We start from the raw sequence: 25100 nt of genomic DNA on the forward strand, positions 1-25100 counted from the left end.
ACTTTTCCTACCAAAAGCGTCAGATCCACCTGTGAAAAGCAGATTCCTTTGTACGTAAGAGATCTTAACTCAACTGGTGAGAAATGAACACAGAAAATGGACAGTGCAGTTGCTCCCATATTAAATGGCTCTTGCAAGCTTTTCAAGACTGGATTTCTTTCCAGTCCACAGGAAATGGCTGGTAATCCTGGTTGTTTGGGTTTTTTTTTTTTCCAGAGAAGGCATGTGCTGGAATAGAAATACAGTATGTAATGTAAAGATTAAGACATAGCCTCAAGTTAGTTAATTCGTTGGAAAGATATTGACTTTCTCCATCCAACTAAAATTAGAATAGTAAAGCAGGGAATGTTAATTGTTGGAGAAGCTGGTTGCTTCATACTTGCACGATTATCAGTTCCTCAGAATACTGTGAAACTTAAAAATTTGGGATCAACTTGCAGTGCTGAGCATATTGTTCACGTTTACTGTGATAGGGCACTTTCAGTCAAAAGTTGGCTTTTTCTGACAAGATAGCAGTGTTACCTTTCACTTTTTCTGAATTTTGTGGACTTTATGCTTTAACTGCAGCCTTTTCTATTCAGTCCTCTAAATAGAAATCTTTGTTCGTATACTCAGTTGGCTGATTGAATCTCCAGCTGAAGAGTGATTGTGAGATGAGTGTATGTTCCTTGTAATTCGAACCTTTTTCTGCTGGGTTCTAAAAAATGTCTACAGGCTTAATAAATATGGCAGTAATCTTCCGTATGTAGCTCTTTTTTCTCTCCACATAATTCCTGTGCAAGAGGTCCTGTTAGAAAAAGTGGCTCAGCTCTAGCTAACATTGAAAAAATAAATTTTATTTTGAAGATATAAGGAACAAAAGGAGCTTGCAAGGAATGGTATAAGAAGGTAATTAAATTCGCTGGGTAACTAGGAGAAAGGCAGTAATGTTATTTTATAGAGTTACTTTATTTTGGGTAAGTCATGATCTTTCTGTTATTTCAGCATAAGTTGTATTCTTTATTTTCCATAAATATTATCTTTTTACCGATTACCAAAAATGTTACTGAATATTTCCATAGTCTCATAATATTACTTGCATAATTCCAGTATCTTGGTTATTTTATTGATCAATGAAACTAAATTTTTAAACAAACAGTGATTAGCATATATGAATTCTTATCACTGGAAGCTAAATTCCCAGCTAAAGCAAGATCTGAGACAGACAGACATCAAATGAGTTGATAGTTCTTCTGTTTAGTGCTAGAAGCATTATTTCTCTGTGAGTGATCAAATGCGGTGGGTGATTTTTTCCCCCCTACTTTAAAAACCTGCTCTGTATGGGAACATTTCTGTAAGAGCCTCTATCCTCTTCATCAGGTATGGTGAGTGCCTGCTCCTGGGCACTCGTTCTCCAGCAGGTTGAAATCACAGGAGATTGATCCATATTGCTTGGGACTGGAACCAGTGCCTGTTAAATTGACTGGGAAAAGGTGTACTGCTTTTAACAGGAGAATTCGTGACACTTCTGTCACATGCGTAAGTCTCTTCTGTGCTCTTGCTTTGGAAAATGCATGAGGAATTATTCTTTGTAATATAAAAATAAGTTTCTTCATTTCACTGTCAGAAGTGAGAATGGCATAGTTATTAAAAACTATTAAATATATACAAGCAGAAAAATCAAAATTAAACCTTATCATTGAGGTTTTACTAAAAACGTTGACGTTGAAAGAAATAAAATAAAGTCATTATATGCTCCAGATACATTACTCAATGCTGAATTTTGCAAAGGCTTGATGATGGAACTTTGTATTTTTATTTACACCAGCAGCCTAGTCACTACAGATCAGAAGAGCGTTAGCAACGTGTGGCTCTTCCTGACAGATGCCACACTGGAGATTGAATTACTTGGGTGATGGCCTATAATGTTTTGTGTGTGTATATGCAATTGATGGCAGAGCATCCTCAATCAATGCTAGTGGAAGCAGAGCTGTATAAATCCGAAGCATAGAGTCAATCTTGTGTTTTGGGACCTAAAGCTCTTTCACCATGGGCATATATATAATTTCTAAATTAGACACATTTCACATTTTTCCTGTTGGAAAAGGTCTCAAAATAGCAGGATGGCAGATTGATTCCTGTTGCAAATTTTTCTATTTTTTAAATTGTCTCTGCTATAAAATCTGATTAAAAACTGGAACTAAGTTGTCTCTTTTGAGGAAGTTGCAGACTTTGTTACCATCATCATTTTTCATGCATATGTGTTTGCGTGTTTATTTCTTTACAGAGAGTGGTCAAAATCGAGGTAGAAAGTGAATGTAAAAAAGATGCCAGTATGCACATTTGAAATGTTAGGATGTCATTGCAGTTCATTAGGGACAGACAAATCTGTTAATACAATTCTGTCTTTTTGTCGTATCAGACATTGTTACTCAGTCTTTGGGCTTCTGTGTGGTTTTGGTGTTTTCATGGAAATGAACTTCAGAAGCATTGCATTTTTAGTAAATTAAGTGCACCTCAGGGAATCAATAAATGGATCTTAAAGGCACCTGCTGTCTTCTTCCCTAAGAAGTAGCCACAATTTGAAATACAGTCATTCTGAAATTTGCTTTGTGGTGAGAAATTCCTGTGTTAGGTATTTGGCATGCCGTGGGGTATGCTGTCTTGTAGCTCAAAGTGACATTACATTGCCTCAGTGTACCTGAGATGTAGTATTGTATTAGCACTAAACTGGCCTTGGGTACATGCAGTCAAATGTACTGCACAACTTTCATTAATAGATCAATCTCTCATCTAGTGATTCTTATGCTCCCAATGTTTTCTCAGCCCACACCCCAGTAGACATTGCTCTGTGGTAAGGCAAGTGTTCTTCTCTGTGAACATGTAACAGGTATGAAAACAGATCCCAACATTCATATTACTGCTGCAGAACACAGATCAAGTAAACTATTAAAGCTGATTTAAAACTCAATATTAAATCTCACTGCTTTCTAGAGGTCTAAAATAGTGCTCTCAGATAGTACCCTCAGCGCTCAGAGCAGCCCACAGGCTGTTTGGAGTGTGGCTGTAGCATCCATGTAGTGCAGCCATGGAGACATTTGATTAATAACCTTATCTTTGCTCTCATTTACCAGTCAGTGCCTAATGCTGACACTTCCTTGAGGCAGTCTGGCCCATAAGAAATAATTAGTGGCCAGTCTTTATTTTTTCTTTTACATTGGACCTTGAATGAAGAAAAATATCTCTCTTCAGGTGGCCTGAGAGGCGAGATATTTTGGGTATGCTTTTAAGAAATTAGGTTTAGATATTGGGTAAAACCCTACCGGTTTTGAGGTCTTTATCTCTTGTCTCATGCTTTGAAGACTTGAGACAGTTCAGCCTGTTGTGCCTATCAGAAGACTGTACTGATTCTTGAGATTAGTAGAGAATAGGAGAAGGTGGTTTGTGAAGATATTGGAGGCCTTTTACAGATATATCTGGTATTCTTCTTCTAAATCTAAGCATGTGATATTCAGGGTATGATTCTTATATTTTTTTGGTGTTACTTCGAAGTTAGTGTTTTATGGGAGAGAACTGCTCCTGCTATTTGAAGACTCCAGAGCACACGCTGTTGTTCAAAAGTAAATTTAAGGGCATGTTATTTCGAATGTAAATATGGAACTGCTGTGGTAAGGGGCACACAGACTGCTCTAAATTCATAGGTTCACGCAGCACTACTGCTCTGACTACAAATACCAATTATAGGATAATACTATAAAGAAACAGCAGTGTGTTCTTTTCCCTTTTTTAGGTACGGTTTAGCAGCTAGACATGAAATTAATCAATGCCATTTCACAGCTCGGCTCTCTGTGGAAGAGCTCCACAAATCACAAGCAAATCTAGGGCTACTAAGGTGGTTTATGTAATCAGAAGGTACATGTATAAAACTGGTTTTATGCAACCTGGATTCAGGCAATTATCTGGTCTCTCTTTTCTTTTTTTTATTTCAGTTTTCTTGAGGATTATTGGACAACAAAATTGTGTGTCCACAAAATTCAGATTTAGTAAATTTGCCACAAAAGACATTTATTAAAAAAAGGCATGAAAGAAGAAATAATTTCAAGTGTATATTAGATTTATTTGTAACAGCTGTGCGGTATATTATTCTCAGACTCTGGAATGAGGCGCTGGGACTGACATAAGTTGCTCTGAGTCTTCCCTGGATTAAAAATTCATGCTGTTTGGATTCTGTTATGAAATGGTTGGCATCCCAACAATCATGACAAGTGTATATATTGGCAAGGAATTAAAACTGGTGCCTCTGAAGTTTTGCAGGAGGTTTACTGCCTAGGGACGGTAGGCAGTTGTAGCAGTTACAACTACCTGTTGTATGTGTTGCAGCTAATTTCTAAAACAAAGCAAGGTTGGCCGCTTGTTCCATTTGGTAATAGAAACTGCTACGTTTGGTTTTCTTTGAGTGTTTTCTGACAGTGGAGTTTTCATGTGCCCACTTCTTTTCTTGCTGTTGTTTTGATAATAAATTAAATCTGACTACAAGATCTCTCTGCCTTTAAACCACAGTAAGGGCTGGTTGAAAATGCGTGACCCTCTTAAAATTTTTACCCTCAAGAGGAAATATCTGATTTTTCATTTGTCTTTGATCAGGTTTCATCAATGCAATTTTACTTCTTCAAACAATTGAGCCTGCAGTTCATTATAGTGCAAGACCAGAACCCTTCTATTACCTTATTTTTAGCAACAATTACATTGAGCCTTAAAATCGCATTGGAAAAAAGAAAGGCTTGCACCAATCTCAGATCTTTGCCATTAAAATTTCCTGTCTTTTATGCTTCCAAGAGGGGCACTGAAGATTGAATTCAAGGACCTTTTTTTTTTTACTTCTGAGAGAAGATGAGTTGGATGTGTGGTGTTACTTGGTGGGGTGGCTTGATGCTGTTTCTCTGTGGCCAAGTCAAATTAAGCATATGGTAGCCCTGCAAAACTATTTCAGTTCTCACCTCTTTGTTTGCAGTATTTTCACTTACTCTCCTAAAGTACATTAAACAATAAGTTCACTTCTTTGAAGTGTAGAATTGTTTGGCTGGTGTACTTGACCTAAGGATGCTGTGTTAGTTTTACTGTGTCAGTCCCGCCGAGGATGGTTGTGTGTGACCCATTTTGAAGTGTTGGCTGTCATGTGGATGTTAATGGACACCTCCACCTATGAGCTGAGTGTGTGTGGTTGGAGAACAATTTGAGGCTGTGCCTCAGGTGGGAGCACCCCGAGATAGCAAGGCACTCTGCACCTGCAAAGCAACTCAGCCCCGCAGGAGGAACTAAAAGGAAGCTCTATTCCTATGGGTTTTAGCATCTTCCCGGAGCAGAGCCTCTGACTATTTTTCAGAGCTTATGTATTTGATTAAAACATAGTTTCACATCAGCTTATGGAGCTCAGCAGCTCTTTGAGGCGTGAATTAATGGGGAGGTAGGTTGTGGCTGCTACAGAGCAGAGGAGCTGTGCTGCAGAAGAGAAAAATCATTCTGCTAGGTGATTTATTAGGTTCAAGCAATGCTTCCAGAAATTTTCAAGCAAGAATGTTTATCCGCAACTGGGACAGACTGATACTGTCGCTTTTTCTTAAGAAACTCTCCATTACAGAATGTTGTAGTTTTCTTAAATATGGCCATTAGAAATCCAGGAAAAGAAATGTAATGCTTTACTTAGGCATGAGGGAGGTGAGAGAGAATACTTAAGAAGATTTGAAGGTGTCTGCCAAGCTTGTCAGAACAGCCTTGTGTCAATATGGCTGTGGCAATTCAACTGAACTTGGAAAGAGAAGTATAGTTTGCCAGTTTGAAAAACTGAATATTTTATTCTTCTTTATTCTTATTGCACCTGACTGAAATATCCACATATCGAACGTAATAGAGTTCTCCAAATACCCATATTAAAGTTGGCTACAAAAGATATGGAGCCCTCATGTCATTTACCTAGCATTCTGTGCATGGAAACATGGTTAGTATCAGGCAGGCTGAGAAAGACCCCCAGAGAGAAAAAAATCTGATTAACAGCACCTAGAAATGGGCAAGTTAATCCCCTGCAAGGAATCAACCCACTAGGAATGCAGAAATACCAGGCCCAGAAGATTTCACGCGTATGTGGAAGAATTGTGTCTATATACGAACCTGACAAAGGAAATAAAAATGAAGGTACAGCTTTTGTAGTTTTTCACAGGGCAAAATAAAAGAACAAAATTATCAGGAATGAATACACAAACCCTGGAACGGCCGAGGAAAATACTTGAGGATAATGCGCACGAAGTAGCAGGGGGATACTTTCGCTAAGTCCAAAAACCAAGAAGCAGAGAAAGAGGATAGATGCTTGCATCGTGTTGCTGAGAATTCTGGCATGCATATGTACTTTAGAGACATAAAAGATCTGCTAATTAGAGACAGGATCATTTGTGGGACATGTGATTTCAGTTTATAGGAGGAATTGCTGAGAAAAAGACATCTAACTGTAAAGGAATGAATCAAAGAACAAGAGCAGCTAGACTGTCCAGGGAAAGGAACAAAATGATGACTGCTTTTGCAATACACAGGCTACGCTTAAAATAAATCCAGGAAACGAGGCAGAGCCAGGCTCATGAAGGATGATGCTATGATAGGGTGGTGGTACGCTCCTCTGAACACATGCTGGAAGAGATGTGGAAGTCATTGTTACTGGAGTCTCTGTGCTGCATACAGCCTCTTTTGTGTGTGTGTGTGGGGGGGGGGGGGGGGCAGCTGTATTTAAAGTTGCAGAGAGATTTCCACGATACAGGAAGAAATTTACAGCAAGAATTAAGCAAATTCGACATCTTGTAGCACTTGCCCATTGCAGAAAGTGGTCACCACATATGTTTTCAACTACTGATTGCAACAACTGTATTTGCACTACACTTATGGATCAGCAGTAACTCAGATGGAGGTGGGGACATGGAGCCAGGCATTAGCACTGCTGTGGCACTACTGGGAAGCTGAGAGCAGGATGAGTGCAACTGGGTTGTGGAGAGGCAGCTGTCTGGGAGCAGTGGTGAAATGAAGTCTGTGAGCAATGCACAAAAGCAAAGTAATGTTTGGGGCTGGTAGGGATGGAGTCACAAGGGTGTAACTCAGTAGTGAGCAGTGGGACCATGCAGTTTGTGCCTGGCTGATGCCTCCTGGGCTCTCCCATTCTCTGCCAGAGATTGAAGAGGCAAAAGGAAACCAGTAGGCAGGGTGACTGGACATCTGCAAGGTTGAAAAAATTTTCTAGTTCAGCAGAACAGGAAACGTTGCTATTGTGGAGCTCAACATTTGTGAAGTAGTATGAAGTCAAACTGGTCCAAGTGGGCTGGTGGTGAAGGCAAGCATTTAGGTGTCTTTGGGTTAGCAGACTCTAGTTAGTCTCCAAATGTTTGCATGAAAAGCACAACAGCTGTCAAAAGGAAAGTTGTGGTGACCCATGTGTAGTTCAGAGAGAGGAGAAGTAGGAAGATAATGTTTGAAAGAGACACCAGGAAGTTAATCTACCTGAGTATGACCTGAATGTTACCCCCATTTTTTGTGTTTCTGTACACCATTCTCTAAAGAAAAGCCAATTATATTTTAGAAAAATAGAGGCCTCTCATGTTGTTATTCGTCATGTGGTACATGAAACACTAACACTAACTTAGGAATTGTAAGTTAACCTTGTCCTTTCATCACGTATGATTGTCTCATCACTAGACTGGTGACTGCTCAAAGCTGCCTGAAAACATTCGGGCCTCAGACAACTAAACTTTTATACATTAGTACAAAAGCAGCAAAGGAGATGAGAAGGAAAACTGATTGTCTCAAGGGACACAGCATAGTGGTTTGGGTAGTTCTGCTTAGAAAGTCACTTGTGGCTTTTATAATGAGGAACTTAAGGTTTGAATTTGCAGACTTATTAGCTGTACATTTGTTTGTTTTTTATTAACTTAATATACTATGTGCCACATTTTCTTTGGGGTATTGAGTCAAGTGACGGATTAATCCAGTTTAGCTCTAAATGCAAGGTCTTTCTTTTTCATTCATGGTCTTTTTTTTTCATAAAACTTTGAAGAGATTTGAGTCTCAAATTTCCTGAATTTTATATTATGCCTGTATATTTTTGGGGACAGCAGCTAATGTTTTCTATGCTGTTCCCTTTCTGAGTATATGTACTTCTGGCTAGTGTAGAAAGGTAATGTATTTTTCGTTCTCATTCTTGACTCGTGAGAGAGTTAGAGTTGTCCTCTTACTTGAGCAGACAGTTAAACCACTTCGGTCTACAAAAGAATCTCTGGAAGTTGCCACCCCATAGTTCTCTGCTCCAGTAGAAAAGAAAACCAGGTTTTTAAAGGTCTGAGAAAGTCATGGCTATTAAGCTAATACAGTGTACTTTGTCTAGATGCTAAAAGTCTTGACTGTTAACAGTAATTAAATAAAATTTCATCAGTAAAGATACTGTTAAAAAATCTAAACTACTTTCATCAGAAGCTGTCTTTAGAAAACTGATTCCTGAGTTAAGAAGTTATGTGTAACATTGCTGTTTTATTTTGTGCAGTGCTTTGAAAGTTGAAATCTGCAATATGTAGAAAGAATAAACAAACCGTAGCAGAACAATTACACAGTTCTGAAATATTCTGCTAGGTTTCATTATGTATCTGCAGTATTTGTGGCTTATTCCAAAAGAAAATTGGACATAAAACTGAAAAGGTAATAGAAAGATATTCCACCATCTTAAAGATCTGAACAAATTATGAAGATACTTGCAAGAAAAAAGCAAATTAATAAACCACCAGCTATGTGGCAGAGAAATTTTTCATTACATGGAATGGAAGGACTCCTAGTAATTTCAGTTAAAGCTATTAAATTAAATTATTTTTCCTACTTTTAAATTTGGAAGGGAAATCTGTTCATTATTTTAAAAGCTGAAAAATGAAGTTGCTAAATATTTTCTCTTATTTTTATATATTTTAAATCTGAACTGTGTCATGTCCTTAACACTAGGATGTCTTTATAGAGGTTTTAAAATTTTTCCAAGTTATGTGAGCTAAGAAGTTCTTCTTAGACAGGAAGATGATAAGAAATTGAGCACTTTTGGTATAATGCAGAATATCACGTGCTGTTCTGTATCCTTGGAGCTGAGCTGGGTGTTTGCAGATTTGGCTTTTTTCTGTAGAGTATGACAAATGGTGTAAACTGAAAGAGGACTGTAAAACATTCTTCTGAAATACTGAAAACTAAGAAACAATCTAATTCTTGCTTAGCTTTGTCACTGCCAGTGTTAAATATTACTGCAAATATTTATTGCAAGAGTTCTCAGACAAAAGTTTAAGCAGGGAATTGTATTGATAATGTTTCCACTGGGAAACACAGTAAAAAAGTTTTTAGCTGTTACCTTAAAAGAAGTTTAAGCACGGTTTAAGTCTAGACCTTGAGGTGGCCTGTGGTAAGGTTGTGAACTAAACTTAATGCTGATGTGTCTTCACGTATGGGTACTTCCTGCTTTTTAGTTATTAAAGATACTAAAACCATAAAAATGAGTTGCTATTTAGAGCATTTAATGAAATATCCAAATAATGTAAGTGTGTAGATGCAAGATAGATATGCACTATACAAAACAAAGATGGTGTGGATGATGAAAAACAAGTCCCTTGTGAATTTATTATTCCTATTCTGCTTAACTGTTTGCCTTTTATTCTGAGAACCCCAATGTGGAAGAATATTTTTATAATCTGTGTTTGGCATTTTTGGCCCTCATGCAATTTTGAGTCACGAGCTGAAATCCTGTTTCCATGGAAATCAGCTGAATTGTTGATCAGCTTTGAATTTCTCCCACAAATTAAGGCAACTGGAGGACATCATCTAGGCTGATTCTGTCAATAATGTTGGCCATAGTATTTTCCCTATTATCCCATGTGAATGAGAGCTGTATTCTGATAATGATTTAAGTCAAGATTCCCAAATGTAACTGTAACAAACTCTCTTGTATCAAGAGAAATGCAAACATACCAAAATACAAAAAAATAATATGACGTGTACATGCGTGCTTTACACCCTCATAATACACAGACATTAAAAAAAAAAAAAAACCACAACAGGCACAGCTGCAGCCACCGTTAAGTTTTACAAACAATCCATCTCATTTCTAGTGAGGTTGGGTTGCAGCTCTAAAGCATTCATAGCCTGCTTCTCTTCCAGTTATTGCTAGGGTATTTGACAGATGTGTTTGAGTAGAAAGGTACTGACTGTCATCCACAGAAATGCCCACTGGATGTAAACCTCCCTCGCTAACTTCTGGACATATTGGGCTGGAGGAAAAGCAACATGTGACCAAAACTTGTCAAAGAGAATAATGTGTTTTTTCCAGATTTCTAGAAGATAAAAAACAAGTCAGCAACTCTCAGATTTGTAGTGGACGGAACAGTGTCTGCAGTGTCTCCTCGTGACCAGTGTTAAAAGCTCATAGATGTGCTGATGTGCTACGATCACATACTGTGTGACCATCAGAAGTTCTCAGGAGGATACTGGGGTAATAATAACGGAGCGCTGTGATCTTGCTATATCTGTTGTTTCATCAGCTTGGGCAAGTAGGGATACTCTGTTCAGATGGTTCAACCCGACGGCATTCTCAGTAATTTTGACCAGAAGTGGAAGTTCAGTCTGTGGGTGGTTATCGTCCAGTTGTCAGCATCAAGTGACTTCTTGTGTGACAGCTGTCAACAACTTCCTCAGCAGGAGCCAGCAGATCTGCCTCTTCTCCCTGCTGTCATTGCAGGTGTAGTTTTTCTCTGATGACTTTCAGAACTGCTGAAATAAAAATAAATGCTTTATCTTTTAAAGAGGGAAAAAAAAACCCTGTTTGGTACATAGCTTGGGAAAAGGAGTTTAAGCTAAACTTATTTTAATTAGAATAGTAAAGGAGAAGTGAAACTCAAAATTCCAGCTCAATTGTTTCTTTAGCTCTAATTGGAAGAAATGGATGTGGCAGGAATTGGCTGCTGCAGGGAGTGTGGAACATGTATATGATTGATTGCTGCTTTGAAAGTGTTTGTTTGTCAGACATGCGGGTGGGAGGGTGGCAGTGAAAACAGACCCTTCCCCGCACTGGAAATGCCAAGTGCTGTACTTAAGCAATACTCAGATTCTGAGTGTATTTCTGGCTTTCCTAATCTTTGATCCTGCCATTGAATCCGCGGGGGTGCAAAAAAATCCACCCACACAGATCCGATTTTGAAATCCTGGCTTTACTTATTTATGGTTTGGTTTGGACAAATTGCTGTTCTCTGTGCAACAGCCACAGTTATTACCAGATATATAGAACTATCTAAAACATACATATATACATTATGTATGTATGTACGTTTCTTTTAAGATGTTTCATTTATTAATGTGTTTCGAGGCTTAACTGGAATTCTCATTACTCAGTCTTGCCCTGTGCTGCTTTTCACCTGACCACACTGACCTGGATCCGTAGCAATTCATTTTCAGAAAAAAAACCACCTCATAATATTTATAACCTGAAAGCAGTCTTAGGGCTGAAAGAAGAACATCTAGCTTTATACACCTTGCAACAAGATCCTAGTGTTTTGTTAAACTGCAAATGGGCCATACTAACACAAACCAGGCCTTGCTATTTTTTTTAATATCTCTGGGTCCTGTTCGGAAGGCTAATCCATCTCAGGTGAGGTCATTTTTATCTGCATATAAATAAACAGTGAATCCCTTATGAAAAAAACACTTTTAACCAAGGGCAGTAAATTTCAAAAAAAACCAAAAATAAAGCTGGAGTTTTACAGCAAAATCGGACGTGCCAGTGCCATTACAGAGCCTGGAAATGCCAGCTGGGGCCATTCTTTAATTAGAGTAAGACAAGCTTTGTGGCTTTTATGTGTTCCCCAAAGTAATTTTTTTCCTGCTTTTCACCTTTCTTTTCCCTGAATTTTAAATCATAAATTACTGCTGGTGTATTTGCTGTCATAATGTTTACAAATGTGTTCCCACCACTAGACTGTTGTTTTAAATTTGAATTCTTGTCTTAATTTTTGTCTGGTAATAGACCTGGGGTCGAAGAAATACACTGTCTTCAAATGTTCATAGGTAGGCTATGGCAAGCACAGTAATTTCAGTTATCACATGTTCTCAGTTGGAAGTCAACTGAAAATTAACAGAAGTTTTCAGGTAATTCCTGTGCCTGCTTAGAATGGTGTAAAAATGAGTTTTACTTGAAGTTAGAAACCCCAGCTTTCAATGAGGTGCTATCCAGGTACTCTAAAACATGTTCCTAAATCTCAACAGGCTTATTTTAGGTTGTTTTAGATTTTGAGATTGGCAATCGAACCTGATAACAGCTGGATGTATTTTTCTCAAATAGTTGTCTTCCTAAAAGATGAGGTAGAAGACCTCTCTGACACACAACCTACCTGTTTTTCCAGCCAGAGAAACTGACCTCGTGCTTAAAGCAGAGGTTTGGGCTGGGGCAGTGAGGGCTGTGCTCTCAGCTGTGCCACAGTCTTCCTGCATGGCTGCTGTAGGTCACTTAGCTCTCCATAGGTTCCTTTCATCATCACATAATACACTGCTAATTTGTGAAAGGTCTCTTTGTTAATGTTTGTTGTGGACACAGATGTTTCAGGTGGAAGGTGATGGAAATATAAAATACTGTTTCCAAATGTTCTTTGCTGCCTGCAGTGCATTGGGAAATTGTGTGCAAGAAGGCCATTTGCATTTTGTCTAATGAGACATTAGCACTAGCTTTGATTTTCATCAAGTTAATGTATGCTTTAGGATCCGAGATTTTAGTCCAGTGAGTTATGGATGTGGATTGCAACCCTGGTCTCAATGTCCAAAACAGTTCCTAGAGTCACAAGCAATATTCATTTTCCACTTGTTATTATTGAGGAAAACTAAAAGGCAATAAAAGTATTCTAGAATGAAAAAAACCCTTCTAGTAAAGATCGTGTTTATACAAGCGACCTATATGGAAATTATAGAACCTCACAAAGACACTGCATACTTGTCTCCTAGGAAATAATATACCTGCCTTTCAATCAATAGAATCTATAATTTTTAAAAATAAATCAGAGCATTAGCGTTTTGCCAGGTTATTAAATAATGCAGAAGACTTTTTTTGGGTTTAGTACAGCTAGTTTATGTTTCTAAGTCATGGTTGTGTTTAGCGCTTATTAAAAAAGAAAAAAACCTCTCTCAAGCTTTCAGAATTACCTTTTCCAGAGCTTTGGTCCTCTGTTGCAGCCTGTGTTGGCACTAACAGTTTTCTTAGCCTGAAATAAACCTCTTGAAGGGATCTTCGGTCTTCTCCTGATGGAAAGTAATAATAAGCTAAAGCAAAGGATCTGTTTAAGGCCTTTAAAGCTAGTTATACAGTAGGGAAGAATTTTTCCCTTAATACTTCTGTACGATATTTTTTTCTCCACAGAATTACCAAATTCTGTCATGGATTGTATGAATATTTTAAGACCTTTTTTTAAAGACTGTGAGTCAAGGTTTAAAAAGCAGTAGTAACTCTGGAAACGTCAGTGTTGGAGACCAAACTGGAGACCTTGCTGATACCCTTTCCAAAGGTTTCACAGCATTCAGCTCTGCGCAGGTGATCCACCTATGAGGTGTCTCAGGTTGGGATACAGAAGTCCAAACTTGTTACATTTAAACCTTTGGCCTACTTTTTTTTTTTATTAAAAAATGCTATAAATATATACTTGCCCATTAATACAAAGTGATTCTATATTAAATAGTTCCCCACAGTAAAAAAGTGCCTGCACATATTTCTAATGGGAAACGAGGGGAATGTTATAAAAACAAGAAATGTGTTTCATCTTTCAAGCCACAAGCAGATTGTGGCTTTCAAAATCTGCAGATTTTCTCTGTAAATTAATCTTCCGGTATCTGTTGTTGGTGTCTTTCAAATTCTGTCAGTTTCTAGATAGAAAGCTAATGTTAACGCATCAAAATTGCACCCTTTTAAAAGAACAAAAGGGTACACATCTGTAATAATAGTGTAATGACACTAATCAGTTACACGTATGGTGTAGTATTATTTACCTAAATGCTCATTCATTGGCACGTAGACAATTTCTTCAATACTTTATCTTCGTGTTACGTTTTGCAACATCAGTCTGGCATCATTAGACATCCACCCGCAAGCATTTTAAAGATTTTTCCACACAGCCATAAAATTGCACCTTCCCTGTTGAATATAAAATCAAGTACACCTGTAATAACAAAGCAGTGGAATAGTATGCATCTCTTCCTGGATGTTTAACTGCATTGCAGTAGAGCTGTGGTGGTTTGCCTTCACAGACTCAGTGAAATTAAAGGTCGTGTCCTACTGTTATGTCTTCCTGTTTAAAATTAATAGCTTGTAAATGTTTATCTCAACTAGAAGTGAAAACGTGGTCTACGTTTGTGCTCTCCAGTTCCCATTTTGAAAAACCATGGAGCAAAACAGCTGCGTATCCTTTCATGTCCTTCTTTTGCTGTTAAACATTTACATCTTTGATTTCGGTTTTCTGCTAGGTTTCCCCCCTCCTTGCATTTGGATTTCAGGCTTGCAGCAGTGCCATCTAGATTTATAGTGGGTTACATTGTTTTCTACAGAACAGAGCAAAAGAAAGAAAGAAATCCAGCGCAGAAGTACTGAGAATTCATGTATGGCATCATACAGTATATAGTTTCTTTGTGTTCTGCCAATATGTATTTCTGTTTGAAATGTCTTGAGGCTGGTTGGGACTATTTCTATAGAGAGAGGACCAAAATATACAGTATATTGGCTTCCATTTTGCTGATTTTGGACAGTCAAGGCTGCTTTCCATTTCCTACAATGTTCCAATGTAACTAAATCGCATATACTCTGTAATGGAGGCTTCTGAGGCTTGGGGCTTCTGTAAAGTGTAAAAGAGCAAAGTAGTATTTATACAGTATAATATTTTGATTCGCTAATGAGCTGTGAGGTGGATATTATCATGAACTACTGTGCAGCAAGAAAGGTTCCTAAAACATGCATCAACTTACTCGATCTACAAATCATTGCAGATAGCGCAGTGTTTAGTTTCTAATTAGACTTGTTTTGTACTAATTCTCGGGAGTAGTGTAAGTGATTGACATTCTGCATTTTGGTGGCAAGTACCAGAGCAGCTGACTCCAGCTCCAAGATGAAGCCAGCGTACAGCTGCTGAGAAAAGCAGTGCTGTTCAGAGAAACTGATTTGCAAGATTAACACACACTGATTGGTATGGCTGTGTTCTGAGGGAGAAGGAGGAAATAAGCGCATAGTCTTGAATTAGACTAATGATATTCCAGTCCTAAAAGGATTAGGAAAGAAATATTTTACTGAAAAAAAATTCTATGCATTAACAAATTAATTATTTACTTTGGATAGGCTTTTGCACTATTTCTTACGAGAGGATGAACAGTATACCTCCATGCCTCAGTTCTCTGTACTTATACAGACAATTTGTCTTAAGTCCTGTTTTCTGTATGTATGGGTAATAGGTGTAACCTTCACAGCAAAATCTTGTGAAATGTTTCTTGATGGAACATGCCGAAGCAGCATAGGCATTTTATGTGGCTAAAATTATTTCTGAGTAATTTTTGCTGCAAGTTTTCTTTGTGGCCATTATTTTTGGTAGTGCGGTTCCACTGTGGAAATAAAAATAACAATATGAATTTGATATAGACTGTCTCATTGAACTAGATTATGTTATTGTAAGGTACCTCTGCTAACTTGTACTCTCCAGTCAGATTCTAAATGTTAAATTTGACTTTTTCAAATCATCATCGGATAATTGCATTCGGCACTAGTAAAGACTATGCCTGTGGGTCTTGGATGTTATTCGTGTAGCATCTGAGTTTTTCACAATCTTTAAAGCCTTACTCATTTCAACCATTGAAAGTATCCTGTGAGGTAGAGCACGACTCTCATTGTGTTTTATGGACTGGAGACAAATGGCTACGGTGAGGTCTCTTGTATGTGTTGTGTTACAGGCACGAGGCTGGCTGAGGAGTGGAATTTCCTCAGGATGATCAAGCTGTGGCTCGCTGCAAATCCCATCTGCCCTCTCTGCATGCAGTGTTAGAGGCCCTTCCTGGAGCAAGCTCCTTGGGTGATTTATCTGCATGAGGTTGCCTGTACAGGATCATTGGAAAGGCAGATGGGACGCATGATGGCAGATTTGGACTACCTACGTTTGGCAGAGAACAGATCTATGGAGTATTACAGTCAGTTATGGGTCAGAATTTCTATTTAAATGCTATTCCTTGTGGGTTTCATCACCTGATCTAGCGTAAATATTAGTGGTGCCGTGCACCTGGTGGATTTTCGGAATTGCTAGGTGTGCACTGGAGGCTGCAAAAGGTGCGCTTGTACAAATTATGAAATAAATGAAGGTATTCACTTTTGTCTGTGTGCCCCTACTACTTTCTTGCAGGCTATGTAAGTAAAATTCTGATTTTGCTTTGTCAGGTGATGTTGGGATGATTTAAGTTAGACTTGAAAACCTCAACAATATGCCAGGTAACAAAACGTAATCATGAAGTAAGAGTTATAAAATTTGTCATCTGCTTGAGAAAGGAAGAGGTAGGGTAACCCAAACCTGCCATTTACTTCCCCTCTGCCATTGTTTCTTTTTTGTCTCAGAAAATGCAAAAAGAAAGCTCTGAACCCTGTGAGAGCATTAGGAAACCTGAAAAAAAAATCCAATGGCATAACCACTCACTTGACCCAACTATGGCCAACATGTTCTAACTGTCTGAAATTGCAAACTGCTCACACTGTATTATACTGAGTAAAGATTTGTTTGCTGCTTTCTTTGAGGATAAAACTTGTCTTAGACTTCACTGGCAGTCACATCAGGCTTGCTATGGATCTGTGTTGTAGATAGGTTCATTTGTTTATATTGCAGTTACAGTGCTTTTTTCCAGTTCCTCTCCCACTGCTGTTCTGTTAAGGTAGTGCAGATGGCTGGAGGTCTGCATTGAAAGGGCTGGGGCATTAAAAATAGAAGCTTTGGGTCCTTTTTCATAGTCAAACAAATTTTTCCATCCCCAGTGGAGTATTTTGTGTTGCCCAAGGAAAAGGATATTGTTTGCTGCACTTTCAAATAACTAAAAAGCTATTCCAGCGCTCCTTGAAGCCAGTGGCAAAATTCAGGCTTGCTTTCAGTGGAAGTTTGCAAAAGACCCAGCATGTTATTTCTGTCGGAGTAGAAGCAAGCTGTAAGTCCGTAGTACCATGCAAATGTAAAACACGTACATTCCCTTTTGGTTTTAGTATAACTAATTCTTTGATTATTTTCTGCAGAGAATATGGAAGTGGTTGGTCACAGCAAATAGCTGTAACAAAGACTGCTGGAACAATTCCTCCAGACAGATGAAGGGATGGCCCATAAAACAGGGATTTGCTGTCTGTAGAAAACTAGCCTTGTGGCTGCATAGGACATTGCAGTCAGGACTCGCTGTTAAAGCATTTGCCCTACCTGTTCAGCAAAACATGGATGCCAAAAGTGAGCATCTGTGAACAGTACGAAGAAACAATCACGTCTGTTCTAGTTGCCACCATGTCTTAAAATAGAAGGATGATGAAACCTAGATTTTACAGATACATGTTCCCTATCAACTTGGTGCCGTTATCATTTGCATGTTTTGGAGAGAAACTGCTCTGGTTTTGGAGGAAAAGTCCAGTAAACCTGTTTCTCAGGCATTTTTGTGTCATCTAGAGAAAGAACTAGAGTTCGTACCTGCTAGTATTTTGTTTGAATTTGTATTAGAGTATAGGGAAGGAAGGACCACCTTCTTTTCCTGGATGTTTTCTTTGGTTTGGAAGGTCAGCTACAGTTCGAATGTGTAATAATCACCAGTAAGTCTCTAAATCTAAATATTTGCATTAATGAATGAAAGTAACCTGAATAAGTCTTGTGCAAAGTAGAGGTTGAACTGTAAGCACTTCAAGGAAGATGTCTCTCTCTTTGAAGTGAGTTTTCCCTTGGGCTTCTCCACCACAAGACAGCAGAAGCTTGGCCACACCAGAGGCTGTTCTTTGTGCGCCTACTGCTCTCTCTGCCTAAGCAGCCGTGTAAAGGGGAACCCAACAGTGAACCTTCAGCATTGCTGTGGCTTGTTTGAAGGGAAAAGTGTGTAAATAAATGTACCTTCCAGATACCCACATCAGCAGCATGGCAGGAAAAAGAAATTTCTCATGTTCACTCCACATGAGACCGCCCTTAAAATTCTCCCGAACAATGAAGCTACTCAGCAGCTGTGAAGAGCCCTAGGACCTTGTCAGGCATTCTTGCACTTCTCAGCTTATTCTGTTTCACCTTGATAGAGATAAGATTAATTATTAGATCCTCAGCTTTAGACTCCCTGCAGTTACTCAGTGCACAGAGTCATCTTTATCTATCCTTTTCCACTCTAGCCTTACAGTTTACTTTAGTGAGATTATTCATTTGCTGCTAATGGCAGAATTTGGCTACCAGGAAAGGACATAGTTTTGAACTCTGTGGGATATTATTGATGGTGTAAATCTTCCGATCTCTTTCAAGTAGTGGCCACTCCATCACTTTTCACAATATACCTTCCCTTAAGATTTAAAAAGAATTAGTGATTTTGGGTGGTCAGCTTCAGGAATCTTCAAAGGGACCCAAAACCTTCAGAAATTTCTGTTAGGGAAGATTGCATCTTATAAAATCATATTGCCCCAAGTTTTGAAAATTTCAGGCTTGCATCAATATTCATGAGAGATTCAACCTTAGTGATATTTAATGAAAGAATACCTTTATAGAAAGTACTTTATATGCACAGTAGATGCATTTTAGAAACCATTTGAAATGTACGTGTAGGTTCTGATTTTACCAGGAAGGTAAAACTAATAAAACAGAAGCATTTGAAATTGGGGGCTAACATTTCAGTCTTCTGCTGCTGGAACTGGATTTAAATTAGACCCGTATGCTGCTGTGTGACCCTAGATCACATAACACATCAGTTTGCCTTATGTTGTAGTCAGTATCTAATCATAAGGAGGAGTAGAGACCGGAAGAAGCAGAGAGTAGTGGAGACTTGTACTTGTGCCTTTTACAGGCATCTGATGGATGGGGCTGCTTCCTTTTGATGAGCACTGACTTTCATCCAGTTGTTTTTTGAAGGTAGAACTAGTATCATACGCAAGTGCTAATTGTAATTTCAAATCGGGGTTTTTAAACATGCAGTCACTTACAGTAGGTATGAAAGTAAGGAGTGTTAGAACTCAAATTTTAAGATAAATGGGAACCTTATATTGTGACAGCATGTTAGCGATAACTGCTGATGTAGATAGATTGGCACAAGCAGATGAGAAGCGGCTATGGTACACGTATGGTGACTGGAGTAGCCAAGTGACCTTCAGTGACAGAGTGTTTCAGTCCCACACTAGATGTGTCTACTCCGTACTGCAGGCTAGCAGGATTTGGAAGAAGCAGTGAGGAGGAAAATGCGTTTTATTTGATGTTCAGAATTTTGTTTTGAGGAGGCCATATCCAAGTTGCTTCAGCAAGGGAAAGGCTCGCTTTGCCCTGAGGTCTGAGGATGTCGGCGGGAAGACAGGTTTTGGTTTGGATTTTTGAAAGATGAGGGGCATCGAGGATAATACAGAAGAAGAAGAAGAGCTGAGCTATGCTTTGAACATTCTCATGAGCATTTGAACATTTTCATGCTCACCCAGATTTATGTGTAGTTGTAATATTTGTGTGTGTTGATTTGTCTTTATGTTAGTGTCAGTGAGCTGACTGGCAAAAATAGAACAAATATTTTGTTACTGGCCTGGAGAGAAAATTGTTCTCTAGTGTTTATTCTAATGAATTTAAAGATACTTCACAGAGGTTTTGACACAGGCAGCAACCAAATTCCCTGCTTGTATGAACTGGCACAGCACCACTCTACTCATTGCAAGCTTATACCAGTTTATGTGGCAGATAATTTGGCCTCAGTGTACAACAAATGGTTTGTTTCTTGTTCTCCCAATTCCTGAGTAACCAACAGAGGGAAAGTTTTCATTAGTGTTTGAGTGTAGTTTTGCTGTAATGTGTATACTCTGAGTAAGTCCCAAGCCAATGAGGTGTCTGTATATCATAATGGAGATGAGGTACCCAAGCTAATATGCTTTTCTAGTTCAACTGAAGAAGGGGAAAAAGGAGAAAGGTTGGCAAAGAAGCCAGTAAATCCAGCAAAGTGTTGAGCACTCCCAATAGTCACGAGTGCGGCTCAGTTCAGAAAGTTAAAAAACACTGCTGAAAGGAACAATGGAAATATTTTCTATCTTTTTTTTTTTTTTTTTGTGAATTTGCCTGTTTTGTTTACTGTTTTTTGTTTATCTGTTCTGCATGATACGTCACACACATCAGTAAAACAAACTGTAGGGGGTAACAGTACTTAAATGTTTATTTTATGATGGTTTGATGTTTGCTGTGTTTATTCTGCATTTTCTGACTAAATTCATGCTCAGATAGCTTTTTCTTCTGTTGTTACAGCACATCTGTCTCGGGCTGCCCCTAGTAGTCTGGAAAAATGAACTCAAGGCACACAAGGAGAAGACATATGAGACTAATCTGCAGCGTGTTCAGGTATTCGTTACTTTGTTATGTGTACCTGTACTTGGTGCATGATTTGGGGTACTCTGTAGTTTATGCACTTCAAGGAAAATTTTCTTGTCAGCTCTCTCAAGATGGTGATAAAATTACATTAGATAAGTTAAAAAGTCACTAGATGGATTCAAACTGTTCAGTCAGAATGCCTGCATGCAATTTAAAGATGAAGGTAAGGTTTAAAAGGTAGTGTGTCAGAGTTGCAGCTCAAAGATCAATACGCACTGATGCTTCTGAATGTTCCATCCCATCTGCTAGCTAAGTCAGATTTTACCATCTATTACTACCCAGAGCATTGATGACCATCTGAGGAACAGTGGAGAAAGATGATGCTTTTCTGATGTTCACTGAAGCAAAGTGAATGGGCTGTCCTCTGCTGATGGGCTAAGTTATAAAACTCCCAGTGACTTCAGGAATTAGATCCTGGGAACTGTGCAAGCACTGGATCTTGCCAGTGAAGGGGTTTTGTCATATTTAAATAGTCTATATGTCCTGTATACGTTTGAAAGGTCATAAGGCATTTGCAGTTCTTCCCATCATAGAAACGGAACTTCCTAGTTGAATAGCAAGGACAATACTGAGAAAGGTGGTTAATTTCTAGATCGTAGGTAAGTAGATATTTGTTCTACAAGTACCTAAAGGGAAAGTACAGGTCTGGTTAGTCTATGTTATGCATCTGTGACGCAAGAACAATTGTGTGATTACTTTTCAAAGCTCCTTGTGAGCAGGTGATGACAGACGTGCTATAGATGTACCTACTGATAACTTCATAGCAACAAGTAGTTACTTATGTTTTTTGTATTATGATAATAGTGTAGTGATATTGACTGTATTCAGCTTGGTCCCTTTATGCCTTATTAATTCAGTGAAGCAAATGGGATGGCTAATAGGTGTAAAGGTAAGAGTTGTGTTTGAAGAATGCGTCAATACAAAGTGCATTTAGATAAAATGTTTTTCTTGTATAGTCATTACAATCTTACATTGTCTTGTTACGATCATTAAGCTGTTATAATTAACATTACAAACTATTGTTCACAATTAAAAATTTTAAACAAAGCCAGAAAAGCAGAGTGACTTCCTGAGGGTGTATATGTGTAATAGTTATGTCATTAATATGCCAAATTATTAAATGTTATACCATATGTGACTGTCTGAAAAGTAAATATGAGTAAACAGCAAAGTCACTCAGTATTTTTTAATTCCTGAACTGTATCAGCTTCCAGATATTTATTCAAGTTCATATTTCATTTTGTGTGCATTCCCGTGGTTTTGGCAGTGTATTTGTGGACAGCACGGGTGTGCTTTTGGGGATTTTTCTACCAAACTGCTTCTTTGACTTCCTGCAGGTTGCTTCACCTGAGTGAGCCTCAGGTAACTCGTATGTAAAATTGATATTAAATCGCAGAGCACCGGGTTTTTCATAATACAGATATAAAACATGGGACCAGTGAAAGACGGTGCAGCATTAGTAGTACTTCTCATTTCACTATTTTGTCTTCACTGGCTGCTTTTTCTAACATTGATCCTCCCACACAAGTAGTTGCTACCAATAGCATGGCAAGATTAATGCCAGTGGTGAAAACTCTTGAAGAAAGAGTCAGATCGTTGGTCTTCAGAAATATCCTCAGTCTCTCTTTGGAACTACAGTTTTCTCTGTAAGAGCAGGGAACTGCTGTCAGAATCTCATAATGTAGATTTAGGAAAGGTTTCTCTTCAACTTTGAAGAGTGATACTATTTTTCTGTAAGAAGATTAATTGTATTTAAATCATTTTAACTTTTAAGCCTTTTTGAAAGTAAGTACACTTGAGACTAAAAAGTGTTTAACTACTCTGTTATGCAGTTCCTTCTGAAGAGTTAACACTCTAAGACAGGAGAAATGAGCCTTAGACAAATTTTATTGACAATAGCGAGGAAGAATAGTGCCTGAGAACATTCCATAACCTGAAATTAAACACTAGTCTGTACCTAAAGATGGAGGTCACATCAAACATCAAGTATTTTAGATATGCATTACTGATCTTACTTAAATGTTCCAAAGCTCTCATTTATGGGGAGAATAGGCTTAACTTTGAATGTGATCATTCCAGTACTTCTAATTCCCTCAAAATAAGGAAAATCTAAAAGTCAGATTTTCTTTTTAGAAATTTCAAGCTATATATGATTTGAATAACTATGAGTAACAACTGCTTTAGAGAGGCAGATCTTTTTCCTTCTTTGGGGAAAAAAATTGTACTTACTACTCATTGCAGACCTTTCATGTTTCTAACATGCTATTTTCTAAATAAATGGTAATTACAATATAACAAAGCTACTTACAAGCCTTTTTTGTATTTGAGATTTTAATTAATTTTGATTTTCACAGGAGTACTTCTGTTACACAGATTTTCTCTAATTTTGGGACTTGAAAACCTTCAAATCAGTATATTATCACAGTAGGTATTTCCAGAAGATGATAGCATTTTAAAAGGAACGTTTCCTGATTAGAAAACTTTGCAAAACTCTAAACCCTAGTCCTTCTTATTCTGAAATACTCTGCATTAACTGTTGGAAGAATTAGTTTAAAAATATTAATAAAGACTTTGATATAGGATTATTCCAGTTAATTGTTTTAACTAATTCTTTCATTCCTATTTGCTGCATCTTGTAATCAAGACAGTGGTTTCTGAAAGTGCAGGAGTATCAGTTACTGGTTTTGAACATTTATTCTGTGTTGAGTGGTGACAGATATGTCTGGTGCTGTTAAGTTGATAGTGATGTTTGGATGCCTTTGTTTCAGAATGACAGCTTTGCACCTATTGTGCAGCCTAGGCATGAGCAGCTCCTGCTGCAAAACAAAGACAAGACAGCAGTGGTTAGTTGAATGTCAGCTGTAAAATCTAAATGCAATGAAAACACTGGGGAGAAAGAAAATAAAAAGATAAAGATGTAACAATGATTTAGTTGACAGCTTTCATGTTGTAAGTTCATGAACTTGTGGTCTAGAAGTTTGGTTTCCTTGATAATGCTCAAAAATGTGAATTGTTGGGGTTTTTTTCTTTTTTTTTTTGTGGAGGCAGGGCATTCGTTGGACCTAAGTAGCACATATTTAACAAAAACGTGAAGAGGGAAGAAGGTTTCACATGTGAATTAAGCCTGAGTTATAATGACTCATAACTGACAACAAAACACTCAAGAAGAGGCATGAGACAGGATGAGATGAAATGAGACAAGCCATGAAAGAAGGGGGAGATTCATGAGTTGTCGGCCTACAGATGGAATGTGAAGATATATGAGTGCAGAATGAGATCACCACAGAGAAGTATGCTAGGGGAAAAGGAGGTTCACAGGACAGATCCCAGTAGCCTCTCATGGGTAGTGGGAGGATTGATTTAAGCCACAGGAAAATTAGTATTAAGAAGTATATAAAGATGGCTTAGATCCTAAACCTCACAGGGGCTTGATTTTTCTCTCACTACACTTCAAAACTCAAAGAAAAAACAATTAGGATGATTCTGCACCTCCAGTAGTTTGTGCTGTGCGCCTTGATGGTAATGTCACCTAGCTGAAATCACAGAAAAATGCTTTCAATTTTGGTAATGCGAGGCAGTATTCAGCATTTTAAGGAAACTGCTGCATTGCTTAGAATAAAGACGGGAGGAAGAATTCTCACCTTCAGTCTAAACAGTGCAGTAGTTTCCTTAAAACGATGAAATTTGCCTTTCATTACTGAAACTGAAAGCAAGTTTCCAAGTAACTATGTTCTTCGTGCTACAGTGCAGCCAAAGCATTTCTTATGGATTATAAGTGGTGGAATTGATTGCCAAGTCTACTTGAATGAAATTTCAGTTGGCACAATTATAATCCATTTCAAGTTTCAGCATCTTAAAATTTCCACCTAAAAGATGAAAATAAATACTTGGTTGCTCACAAAGTATGGAATGGCGCATACAGATCTGTGAAGTTTCTGCCTTACTTTAGTCATGTCCCCCATCTCTTTTCTAATTTTGTTCTCTTATCCTGTAAAGAGTGATTAGGCGGATCTGTTCAGGGAAGTGCATGGAAGTGCATAGGAACTGGGAAGAGACAGAAGAGTGTTTCTCACAGATTCAATCACTTTGCTCTGTGCCTTAGCTAAGAATATTAGGGGATATCTGTGCTGCTGGTCAGATTGAACCAGACTCAGTAACTTGGGGTAATCAATAAAGCAGTCTAGATTTTGTTGAATGGCATTAACCGTTTGAAATTTAATTTTGAATGTAGAAGTGAACCACATTAAAAATCCATTAAATGTCTTTTATTCTAGAAGTGTATCTGCAGCTATTTAGCTTTGGGTGGAACTGAAAAAAATATTTTTTTTCCTTAAAACAGGAAAATTAAAAAATGCTGAAACATTTATGCTCGATTTGAACCAGTAGGCTGAAACAGGAATTGGTTAAGCCTCAATCTGCAAGGTGTTATATTTTGTTTAGCTATTGCTGATCGTGCACTCAACAGCAGTGTGC

The 25100-nt window shown here is 38.1% G+C and overlaps 1 long non-coding RNA gene across 1 annotated transcript in view; it reads left to right on the plus strand.

Annotated features, from left to right (window-relative positions):
• The window catches only part of LOC128853907 (uncharacterized), a 126777-nt gene that overhangs the window by 48389 nt on the left and 53288 nt on the right, over window positions 1-25100 (plus strand). Inside the window, exon 6 of the long non-coding RNA XR_008452727.1 lies at window positions 20505-20597. This is a non-coding gene — a long non-coding RNA (uncharacterized LOC128853907). The remainder of the gene's footprint in view (window positions 1-20504; window positions 20598-25100) is intronic.

The sequence above is a fragment of the Cuculus canorus genome, chromosome 1, assembly GCF_017976375.1.
Source record: "Cuculus canorus isolate bCucCan1 chromosome 1, bCucCan1.pri, whole genome shotgun sequence".
Lineage (NCBI taxonomy): Eukaryota > Metazoa > Chordata > Aves > Cuculiformes > Cuculidae > Cuculus > Cuculus canorus.